This window comes from Mytilus edulis, chromosome 11, assembly GCF_963676685.1.
Source record: "Mytilus edulis chromosome 11, xbMytEdul2.2, whole genome shotgun sequence".
Classification (NCBI taxonomy): Eukaryota; Metazoa; Mollusca; class Bivalvia; order Mytilida; family Mytilidae; genus Mytilus; species Mytilus edulis.
Window position 1 is genome coordinate 46,724,213 of NC_092354.1, and position 11,757 is coordinate 46,735,969.

Below are 11,757 nucleotides of genomic sequence, written 5' to 3' on the forward strand. Positions count from 1 at the left end.
AACATTTGTCATATATTTGTATGCTAATTTGGTTTTTTAAATGGAGGGATTGGTGAAAACAAATACTTAATCAATTTGTGTGTATGACATGTTAAACGTATTATCACCCAAAAAATGGTTGTTCTAAAACAAGAATTCAATTTGTCAACATTGATACAGTTTGATGTGTTAAGTTGGGTGTTTCAAATAAACTCATCATAGATACTAGGACGGCAGACGCGTGTTTCGTATACAAAGAGTCATCAGTGACGCTCGAATCCAAAAAAGCTGGAAAAAACAAATAAAGTACGAAATTAAAGAGCATTGAGATCCAAAATTCCTAAAAGTGTTGCCAAATACAGCTAAGGTAATCTATGTCTGAGGTAGAAAAGCCTTTGTATTTTAAAAAAATCTTATTTTTGTAAACAGTTAATTTATAAATATAACAATATTAAAAAACATTTTATAGACGTTTACAGCATTTGTAAATTGTTTTTAATACAATCGTAGTAGAAACCTTGTGTTGTTTATCTATAGTTCATGTAGTTATCCATTTTACAAAATTAGCTTAGTATATTGATAGTAAGGAAATAATTATAGACAATTAAAACAAAAGATTATCAGCTTTAAGTTAGAGAGATTACTTTTCCATAAAAAAAATCACTTTAAATTGTTCAATTAGGACAAAAAATAAAACATACACAGTTATTTTTAGATGATAAAAGTAAAGGTATTTTGAGATCATATGGGCAATTTCAATTTTAGGACATTTTACTAGTATGCTATTCTTCAATCATAGGTCAAATATAGGAAATTTTTACTGTTTTTGCAAATAGTTAAACGAAATTCTGAAGTTTCTTGGATGAATCATTTATGGTGAATTAAATCTGAAGTCTCAAAAGTTGAATTTTTCCGTTTTTTAGGAAAAAATATGCACTTTTAGACATGAGAAATTGCCAATTTTTGGCATACAACCCTATAGTATGTGAATTCTTTTGCATCAAATTATATAAAAACGGCATCATTTAAAGTACTGCTTTTATTTAAGGTGAACAATTTAGAGTCTCGATTCCAAAATATTATTAAAAACATTTTTTTTGGTGATTTATCACTAAAAATTATATAAAAATCGCCATTTTTACAGAAAAATTAATATTTTTTTTTTTTTTTTCAATTTTTTTTTTTTTTATTATTTTAATGTTTCATATGATATTATTTTCAATATGTTGTGAATACAAAATGGATATAGAAATTTTTTTTTTTTATTAAAATCATGTTTTTGTGTTACCATGGCAACCAATTTAATGCAAAATTTAAAAATAATATGTGTTTATTAATGTTCTACAAGTATTAAGATACATATGACACGTTGACTCGGCTGTATTGGGTGCCTCAAATTCAGAAAGAAAGCAGGTTACAAGGTTATCAATAGTAGCAGGGATCACGATGGAAGTGAATGTAATTGTCTTTCAATAAGCCAATAAAAGCTTATTAAAGAAAAGAGAAATACCAGTGAAAAACTATAGATTAGGACAATGCACCTTTCTTCTGCTCTGTCATTACATGAGTATAGTTACACATGTTTTAGATTTGACAAACAGTGATGTTGGCATACACCTGGAAATTGTTAAGCTGTCTGTGAGACACAAATGATGCTCCATCTAACAAACTAAAAATGTCAAAGTCCAAAAACCAGGCCATGCACACCACAACTATGTGTTTGAACTTCCTGCAAAATGTTTAAGCTGTATGTCAAATACTGTAGGATGATTTAGCCGGAAAATCCACGATCTCTTTATACATCTTGTACAAAAAAAGCTACCTGTCTTATCTAGAATATTTGAAAGAACACAAAAAATTCTGGCGTGTCTATCACAAGGGTCTCGATGAGTGGGTGGCTTCAAATTCCCTTTTCTTTATTCTTTTTTTGCGTCAGTTTTTCTTCCCCCCCATTCTTTAAATGGCTTTATAAGTTTTGCCCAGTATTCTTTGTATTTCAACATCATATTCAAAACCCATCTAACATTATTCTTTATTCTGTAAAACCCATCTAAACGATGTAACGTAAGAAAATGTTCATAGCTTATTGTAAATTTTATCATTGTTTTGCCGTATATTCTTCACTTGTCGACAACTATTATTTGTTACCGTGTTAGTTATATCTTTTTGTTATTTTCCACGCTTTTATTGCAGACGATTTATATTTAGAGCATCTGTTGATTTTTAGAAAATCGAACTAATCTATTTTTATCGTACTTTACGGTCTAGAAATTAACCCCAGATGTGTGTGCTACTTTTTTAAAAATATTATTTCAAACAACTCAGTATTCTAAGCGAATATTGTGCAAAGAATAATCGGTTATATTGTTTAAATGTGCGGAATATGCATATAATTTATATTCTCTAATTTTTGTGCTATTTTCACATTGTCTGACCGGTGTGAGAAAAATATTTCTCCTCACTAGTGAAAAATCTGTTCTCGACACCTGATTGGTCAATATTTCTGCCGGGACTACTTTTTTCTCTGTCTTCGTTAAATATTTGGTGCACCTTGTTTGGAGGCACTTCACGGAATAAAACAATATACCTTCAAACTTTTCGGACTTTTTGGTTACGTGTAAACAAAATCGCGATCGCATCGTCTGCTAAATATTTACATAATAAAAAGATGTCTCTGAACGAAGTTCTAGAAAGGGGAAAAAGAGTTAGACTTCTCTCGGGTGAAGAGGGTGTTATACTAGCTGAAAATGAAAACTTTGGGTTCCCGTTATGGGAAATCAAACTAAATGATGGGAAAATTATCACTGAAGCCAGATACAGATTTGACGTTCTAATTGATCCTCATGAGGTACCAAAAGAACCAGTAATTTCTTCCTCCCCTCCTGCAGTAACAGAAGAACTTCTGCAACTTTTTCAATCTCAAATGTATGATTCTGATGATTCTGACATGCAGACAGTTACAGTCCCACCAGATCCCCCCCTCCTCCAACAAACACTGACAAATCAATTCAACCTGAAATACCCGGCAGTGTAATCAATGTTCAAAAAGATACCACAAAATATATTAGGCAGTTTGTTCCCATTGATGAAGAAGAGGTTGATAACTTTATAGCAAATCAGGAAAATAGAGGTACCTTGAAAAAAACTACATCAGATCTTCGCACACTTATACAGTTCTTGGAGAAAAAAATGAAAAAAGGGAAATACATAACATTCCACCCAAAGAATTGAACAACTTACTTGGCCAATTTTTCATATCAGCCAGAAAAAGTGACGGAGAAAACTATGAACCAGCAACATTAAAAGGCCAGTTTTGCAGTTTCAACCGATTCCTTAAGCGCCATGATTATGGATATGATCTTACCAAAAGTAGAGTTTTGCAAAACTAGAGATGGACTTACAGCTAAACAGGTAGACTTGAAAAAAATGGGTAAGGGAAATGGAGCTGGCAAGGCAGATGTGTTAACTGATGCAGATATTGATGCCTTGTTCAGAAGTGGACAGCTTGGATTATCAAATTCAACTGCATTACTCCATACAGTTTGGTTTTGTAATACTGTTTACTTTGGGCTTCGTGGTCTAACAGAGCACTACCATATGAGGTGGGGAGACGTAAAACTTTGTAAAGATCACAAAAATAATGAATATATACAAATGAATGAAAGAAATACAAAAACCAGGACAGAAACAGATGTGACAAATAAAAGGGAAATACCTCAGAGGGCTTGGGCCAATTTGAATGACCAGACAAGATGTCCTGTTGAGGCCTACAAGTTATACAAATCAAAGCGTCCTGTAAATTTCTCCAAACCTGAAGATCCATTTTACATCCAAGAGAATACAAACCACAAAGTCCACAAGATGGTACAAAAGTCAGATAGTAGGAGTAAATAAGCTGGGCAAGTTTATGAAGATAATGGCAGAAAAATCAGGTACAAAATAATCAATACATAAATACTAGGTGTCTACATTTTAACGGTTTAAAAACTTTTCTTTCTCCAACTTCAATGTGAAATCTATATAACTTCCCTCGAGACAGTTGAAATTTCTCATCAGAGGCACGAGGCTTGCCGAGTGCCTGATAATGAGAAAATTCAACTGTTCAGTGTGTAGAAAACTTTTGTTTCTCAAGCTTGTAGAAAAAGTGACAAGAAATTAATTTTCAGATTCTAATCTTGGACCTTCATTAAATGTGGGAACAATGGATAAAATGTTTGTAGTTTATATCAAATGAAATTTGCTGAATCAAACCTTGTAAATAAGAGTGATCCGCATCTATAAAACAGTTCCAAACCCCTCCTAAAACGTCTAGTTAAAAAAATTAGTTCTTTAACCCTACATGTACATGTATCTGCACCCTCAAAAATGGCTTTTGATTTTTTGCTTATTTTTAGTGAAGATCTTTAAATTTTTCAATAAAGTTTTAATGACTGAGAATGAAGAAATTTATTTTGTATTGCCTCAACACATTAATTTAGCTCTTTTTCTTTATTACCAAGTCTGTTGGCATTTAAATTTTGGTTTTGATAATGACACAGTACAGGAAATAGCTGATAACAGGCCAAAAAGGTGCTTTTCTACAAAAATGTAGGTGTGGTTAAGAGCTAAAAAAAAAGTTTAATAAAGCTAAAATTCAGAATATTGTTCCAAATTTCAAGTCCTACAATGTAACGTTATTAACTAATGAGTTATAAAGTATGGGCCTTAGTCTTGATCAAACTAAATTTCACAATCAAATTTGAAATTTAGATAACTTTTAATTAGTAACACAAACAAACAAAAGGGGAATTTTAAATTTCCAAATATTGTAATTGGCCATCAGTTAATTTACCTTGCCCAGGATTCGAACCTGGATCACTCATCGATAGATAAGTGTACTACAGTTGTACTAACAAGGTTAAATATAATTCCAATTACATCAATGATCATGTTTTTCACTAGTGAGGAGAACACTTTTCTTTCGAAATGGGTTGGTTGATGTATAATCTAAATTTTTGTTTTCAAGTTATAAAAATTTATAGAAACAGATTATTTCAAGGCTCAGACTCAAGTTCCATAATTAACATAAGCTACCTTGAACTCAAATGATTTACTCAAAACAAAGTAAGAATCAATACGTAAAAAAAACCCAAACATATCATGAAATAATTAATTAATCCCTCAGTACATAAGTATAACTCTACCAATAACTCATAAAAATTAATAGATATATATGGAGTTAATGACTATCAAACAAAATCCAAATTATAATTAATACATAGAAATTCAAAACAAAGAAATTTATTATCATTTAAAAACAACACTTGGGCTCTACAATAAAGTCTCAATGAAGACTTCGACAATGAGCAATTTCTCATACATACATTCTCACAACATGCACATTTATATACAATATTAATATTTACAACAACTTTATCAAAAGTCAAAACTGTCAAAACTTCAATGATGATTTCTGTTTGTTATTCTAGGTATTATTAAAGAAGTTGAAAACATGAATGAAAATGATGATTAAGATGAGGGAGCAGAAAGGCATCTAACAAACCATTCTGCCCGACGTTTCATGCTCCAGAAGCTGGATGATGCAGGAGTTGAGCATAACCATATTAAGCAAGTTATAAACTAATTCCAATTATTGTAAAGAAAAAAATATTTATTGTTCTATGTGAATGTGCTATTTAATTTAACAGTGACAAGCTATCGTGTGTGATTGAATAATGGCATTAAGGTCCAAACCATGAAATATTTTGATTCTCACAGAACAAAGTAGTCTTGGTTTTTGTGAACGATCCGCCATTACACATCGTGAAAATAGGTGATGTTTTTTAATGCCTATAAATGAAAATGAAAGTGGAAATCATACATGTACATTACACAAACTGCATAATTCATTTAAAAAAAAATATTAAACCTTATATTAGAGCATCTCAAATTAAAGCGGAAGAAAATATTGTAGGGGGATAGGTCAGAATCTGAGGTGTCGTCTCTAAATCCTGATTTTCTTATCCACATCCTAATTTCTCCTTCATTTTTTAGGACTAATTCACCTGTAGGCAATTTAAAAATGTCCTAAATTCCTAAAACATGGAAAAATATTCGCATTCATTTCTCATGTGTGCTTTGTGTACGATTGTAACACTTAAATTTATATGTTCTTTTATTATGTTTTCTCATGAATATTTTTTTTGTTTGTCTCATTTCAGATATCTGGACACAGAAACATCCAAAGCATATCAAGCTACTCTAAGCTTAATCCAAGTAAACACAAAGAGATCGCCAGTTGTATTCTTGGTGGCTGCGATGACAGAATTCAGGCATCACAAACACTGCTCAAGATAGACAATAACGTAGGAGAAAGAAATGTCCATCAAACAACAACAACATCCGAGAGGCAGATCTCAGTTGGACAAGTTCAAGCCGCACCTGCCGGGCTTAACTATATTTTCGGGGCCCAATATATGGAGGAACATTCAACATTAACATACAAAGCGTACCTGACAATAAACCTCAGCAAAGGAAACGTAGGAGGGTCTTATTTGACAGTGATAGTTCCCAGGAATAAGAGATATGAACAGCTGTTCCGCCATTGCTGTAGTTAGTTCTTTCGATCCATCCGCGCCAATATTTCGGTGGACATGTTATTTTATTTTTCAGGAAATGATGAACAATTTGAAATATTGTACTATTGTTAAAATACTCGGTTAATATTATTAAATATTAAGTTACTGATTTGTTTGACTTCTTTTATGATTTAAAAAATATTTCATTTGTAACCATGGCAACAAGATGCGTAGTAATCTCCCAAAGGAAAACGAAACAGGCGGATAGAAAGGTTGGGAGAATTTGGACATAAAATTAAAATTTCTTTATTTTAAAAATTTAGAGAAACAGATTCTTACCTTAATATGAGTGAATTATCGGAGTTCTCCAATCTTGGTAGTTAAATTATGAAATTTTACTATCTCGATTGGAGAACTCCGATAATTCACTCATATTGAGGTAAGAATCTATATTTAATTACCAGGAAGCGTGTTGCAAAGAAGCAAAGTGTCAATGACACTGATACTCCAGCCGGTGACGTTCTCAACGTTTTCGAAATCCCTTTTGATGTCTTGTTTGCAATATTTGGGATGTTTTTGGGGTAGGTGGTAGACAAAAGAGAGATTGAGACATGATAGTGCTATTAGGTAAATGTTTTGACTTTTACTATGATGTCGGTTTCTATTTAAGAGCTTTAAGAAATAATTAGTAAAATTTTGTTAGAAAAGTTTGATTTTGATCTACTTCTGGAAACCTATATAACATGAAAATTTTGAATCTCTACTTTCGTTTTCATACTTTGTTGAAATACCTAGTACCCTACCACCTATCCCGGTTTTGCATTCTTTCCAGACATGATAAAAATACCGGCTTTCTTTATATTCTAAATTTAACTTGTAAAAATGAACAAAACAATAAGAAAATAATTGTTTTTTATTATTATGAAATGGAGAAAAATTACTTGTCTAAGAAAATTTTGATACCTTGCAATCCCTACAATTATTTCAACATTTTTAATGAAATTGCACATCGTTATAAAGTAATTGCACCGAAATATATTTATATCAATAAAGTCAACGCACTATCTTCCTCTAAATGGCAAATCTTTTGTAATAATGTAAAACATAATACTCTCTCTAGTTTTTACTTTTATAATAAATCAATATTCACCAAAACAAATACACAAAAACAACACACTATCATGATAAATTTTAAAAATTCAAAATCAAATAATGTCAAGGTGACAGTCTTAGTACGCATAATCAAGTCTTTTGAATATAACTATTATAAGGCAAACATTATTATATTGAGTAGTATTTAAATCCAATATAAAGATATATATATATATATAAATATTCCAATTATCATTTTACAGCCAGTTAAATTCATTAATACTGAATTAGGTCAATGTCACAGATACAGGAAGATGTGCTTTATTCGTATTCAGCAATCAAAGAAACATGCATTGTATTAATTAAACCAATCATTTTACAAAAACAATAATGTTTAAAAAACTGCGTCATTTAGATTTCCATTATATAAATATATATGTTCTATTTTTGTAAATGAAGTATTGATATTCCCCAGTGATATTTATTGATTTATTGTTTGTCATGTAACTGCTAAATGACAAAAGGGATTACTTACTTCACATATCAATTAACCGAAATTATACTTCTGATATTTATTAATCATTGCTGGCAATGTTGAGAGAATAAAAAAAGAAAAATATGATATCAACTTTCAGTTAAATTCAGGTGACGAAATGTGTTATTAAAAGTCTGAGTATTTGTTTATAAAGTGAAAAAAGCATAGTTGTAACTTTATTCAAACAAAAAGTATAAGTTGATATAACATTCGTCGAGATGGTCGAATAATACAAGTACATTAGGAGAAAAAACAAAATTACGACAAAGAACTGTCAATAAACAATTACAAAGAAATATTAAATTAGGCATCAAAAACGTCACAAACAAAACCAAAGTAGGCAATTACTCTGAACCAAAAAATGTATATGAAACGCCACGCAGTCATATAAAACAAGTACAGACACTGAGCTGTAAATAAATAATAAAAAAAACCCAACAACATCAATAGCATCTATGAAAAGTATAGATTGAGTGAGGTGGTCATAGTTCATATAGTTCAAACGCACCCGTCGGGTAGGTCCTATCAGGTAAAAATCCCAAATTAAATCACATTCGATGATATCACAAACGAAGAAATGACTGCTGATGTGTAAGAACATAATCATTTTCATTTTCAGTGGATAATATATAAAGGTAAGCATATATGGGAGAAAATCGATGAGTTCTATTGCAAAAGCAGAAAAAAATAAGTGTCTTATCGATAAATGTAATAATTTGATAAAGGTACACATATGGTTTAAGTTACTAACGGTTAAAGGACACATTAAATATATCTGAAAATGTTGCTTATTGGCCATCTTCAGAGACAGTTACGGATATACATTTAAATGTATGTAGGAAATGCACATTTGATTTCAGTGGCGCTTGAATTAAAACAATTGAAAAGTCAAATTAAATATCTCAAGAGAGCATTTGAAATCTAAATTCCAATAAATCATTTAAGACGGTTTTAAATATATCAGTTTGGAAAATATCAACATATCAATGATCTTTCAGCTCACACAAACAAGATGACTTATATACTGCTGAAACCCTCTCGGACTGAACATCCTTAAGCAGGGGCATATAATCAGTGCTAATAAATTTTCATCAACTATATACATAAGACCAATTAACAGAGAGCATTTAATACCAACAATTCAGAAAAGTTGTGTAATATACAACCTCAGTAAAATCTACGTTTGGGATAAAAACGCCTTAGTATTTCGAATACTTGAACCTCTTAATTTGCAGAAAATGAACTTATGAAATATATTTCAAACACAATATTGTTAAATATTTAGTTCACTAATGACATCAATCATTCAATATTTTAAAAGTAATGATTGAGTTGCCGACATAAACGTTTCATTGAAGCATATTCGCTGAAATATTTATAAAAAAACATAGTTTGTTTTAACTTTTTTACAACATCATACTGATCTTAGGTCCGTTTTACTTCATGATGCTTTTAGATGATAGAGTAATTTGTCTTTCCAATCTATAGTTTAGCTTAATTTTGGTCCTTAATCCTCTTCAACTTCGTACTTTATTTGGCCTTTTTAACTTTTTTGGATTCGAGCGTCACTGATGAGTCTTTTGTAGACGAAACGCGCGTCTGGTGTATATACAAAATTTAGTCCTGGTATTTATGATGAGTTTATTTAATGAGTAATGGGATAATATTCCTAATTTGTGAAGATTAGGAATATTTTAAAACAGGCTATCACATCTCATTATTATAACACATTGGTAAATGAATCAATAGTTTGATAAATTTAACAAGTAAACTTTATACAAATATGCCCATGTAATATATACCAGTTATGAATAAATACACACCAAGTAACATAATAAAGATATAACACACCTTTTTTTTTTTTACAAAGCACTTAAACAGATCAACAAAATAACTGTATACATGACGTTCATATGAATTTGTGAAAATGTATAAACAAAAAGTAATTTTAGTAATAAAAAAAAAAAGTTGACAAAGATCTTTTTAAAGCAATTATCAAACAAAATTTGTTTGGACAAAACATATTTGCTGAATGGTCTGTTTTGATTGTACCAATACATTTTACATGTTCTGCATTTTATGTATCTTAAAAATAAAAGTAATTCAGCCAGGTTGTAATTAGTACATCAATTCATTTGGAAAGTGTATTCTTCTTTCCTCCGTAAGACATGTAGTAATATGTGTACAGTTATTCCCTACAGAGTCCTGTCTAAAGTATAAATCTGTGTAAATATCAAATGATGTCTGCACTCGCTGTTATTCGGGTTATAGAATGAAAGTGTTACTGTATTCTTATCTGATGTGAAACTATTGACCTTGACTTTTTATTTGTATCTATATTTTATAATTTTGTGAATCCTGCTGTGAATTCAATATCTAAACATTCTACGTATCTCTGATACTTCTTACAAAGGACATAGCAAAATAGACATAAGACTTGATATGCTTCCTAGAATCTCATAAATTGGAACTTGATTCAAACATATGAAAAGTTCCAAGGCTTTTTCACCTTGTCCGTTATTGATTCGCCTCTGCGGAGTTTGATAAAGCACCATAGATAAAAAAAACTTACAAATACAAAAATTGTGTCTATTGTGCTAAAAATTATAAGTCTGATATATTGTTGAGTGTTAACAACTAATTGGTAGTAGCCACCAATATGAAGTTACTTCCATGCAAGAATAATCAGATATAAAATCAAAAATGTCGTTTTCGCATGAAATAAATTTGATTATTTGACAAAAAAATGAATGGTTGAAATACACAAAATTACGTTAAGTAGATAAATGAACCAAAGATAATTGAGGCTGACAAATTGGTAAAAACAAAAAAGAAGAAAAATACTTTTCAAAAATTTCAAGTAAGGAGTAGATGTTGATGTTGGTCTTTTAAATCTAAATTGTAAAGCGCAATAATGGCAAACATGTATTCTAGAAATTAGACACTTTGGGGTACGATTTCAATACGAATACATTAATTTTCAAGATTTCGATCATATGCACTCAAAAGATTCTTTATGTCAATATAATTGAATGCGTCAGTAGATTTAATAGTTATATCAAATTACGGAAGGTGGATAGAAGGAGACATTAATCAATACATTTATCTATATCACTTCATTTAGACAGTTAACTATATTTTGAATAAAGTATTTAAACATACCTAGTGTAACATCGAATTAATGAAATTGTTTGAATACATGAATATTTTTGTTTATATGAAAAACGTGGATATGACAATAAAACAACAACAAAAAAATAACAAAAAAATACAAATATACGAAAATTGAGGAATCGTGTAGTTTATCACAAACTATTGAGCATATTAAGTTTTCAAATAGTTTTTGGCTTAACTCTTTGCGTATAGCAAACCTGACTTAATCCAATAATATTATATGCCTGTATATAATTAGTGCATCTGCTCTCTAATCTTTGCATTGTTCTGACTTTGTGTGTTTGTCTGTTTGTTTGGATGGAGTCGGATGTAGGTGGTTGGTTTATTTTGCGGTATTTTTGACGATTTATTTTATTCCTTTTGGTAAATATATCGTTCATCAATAATATTATTCGCTTATTTTTCTTCTAAATGATATGT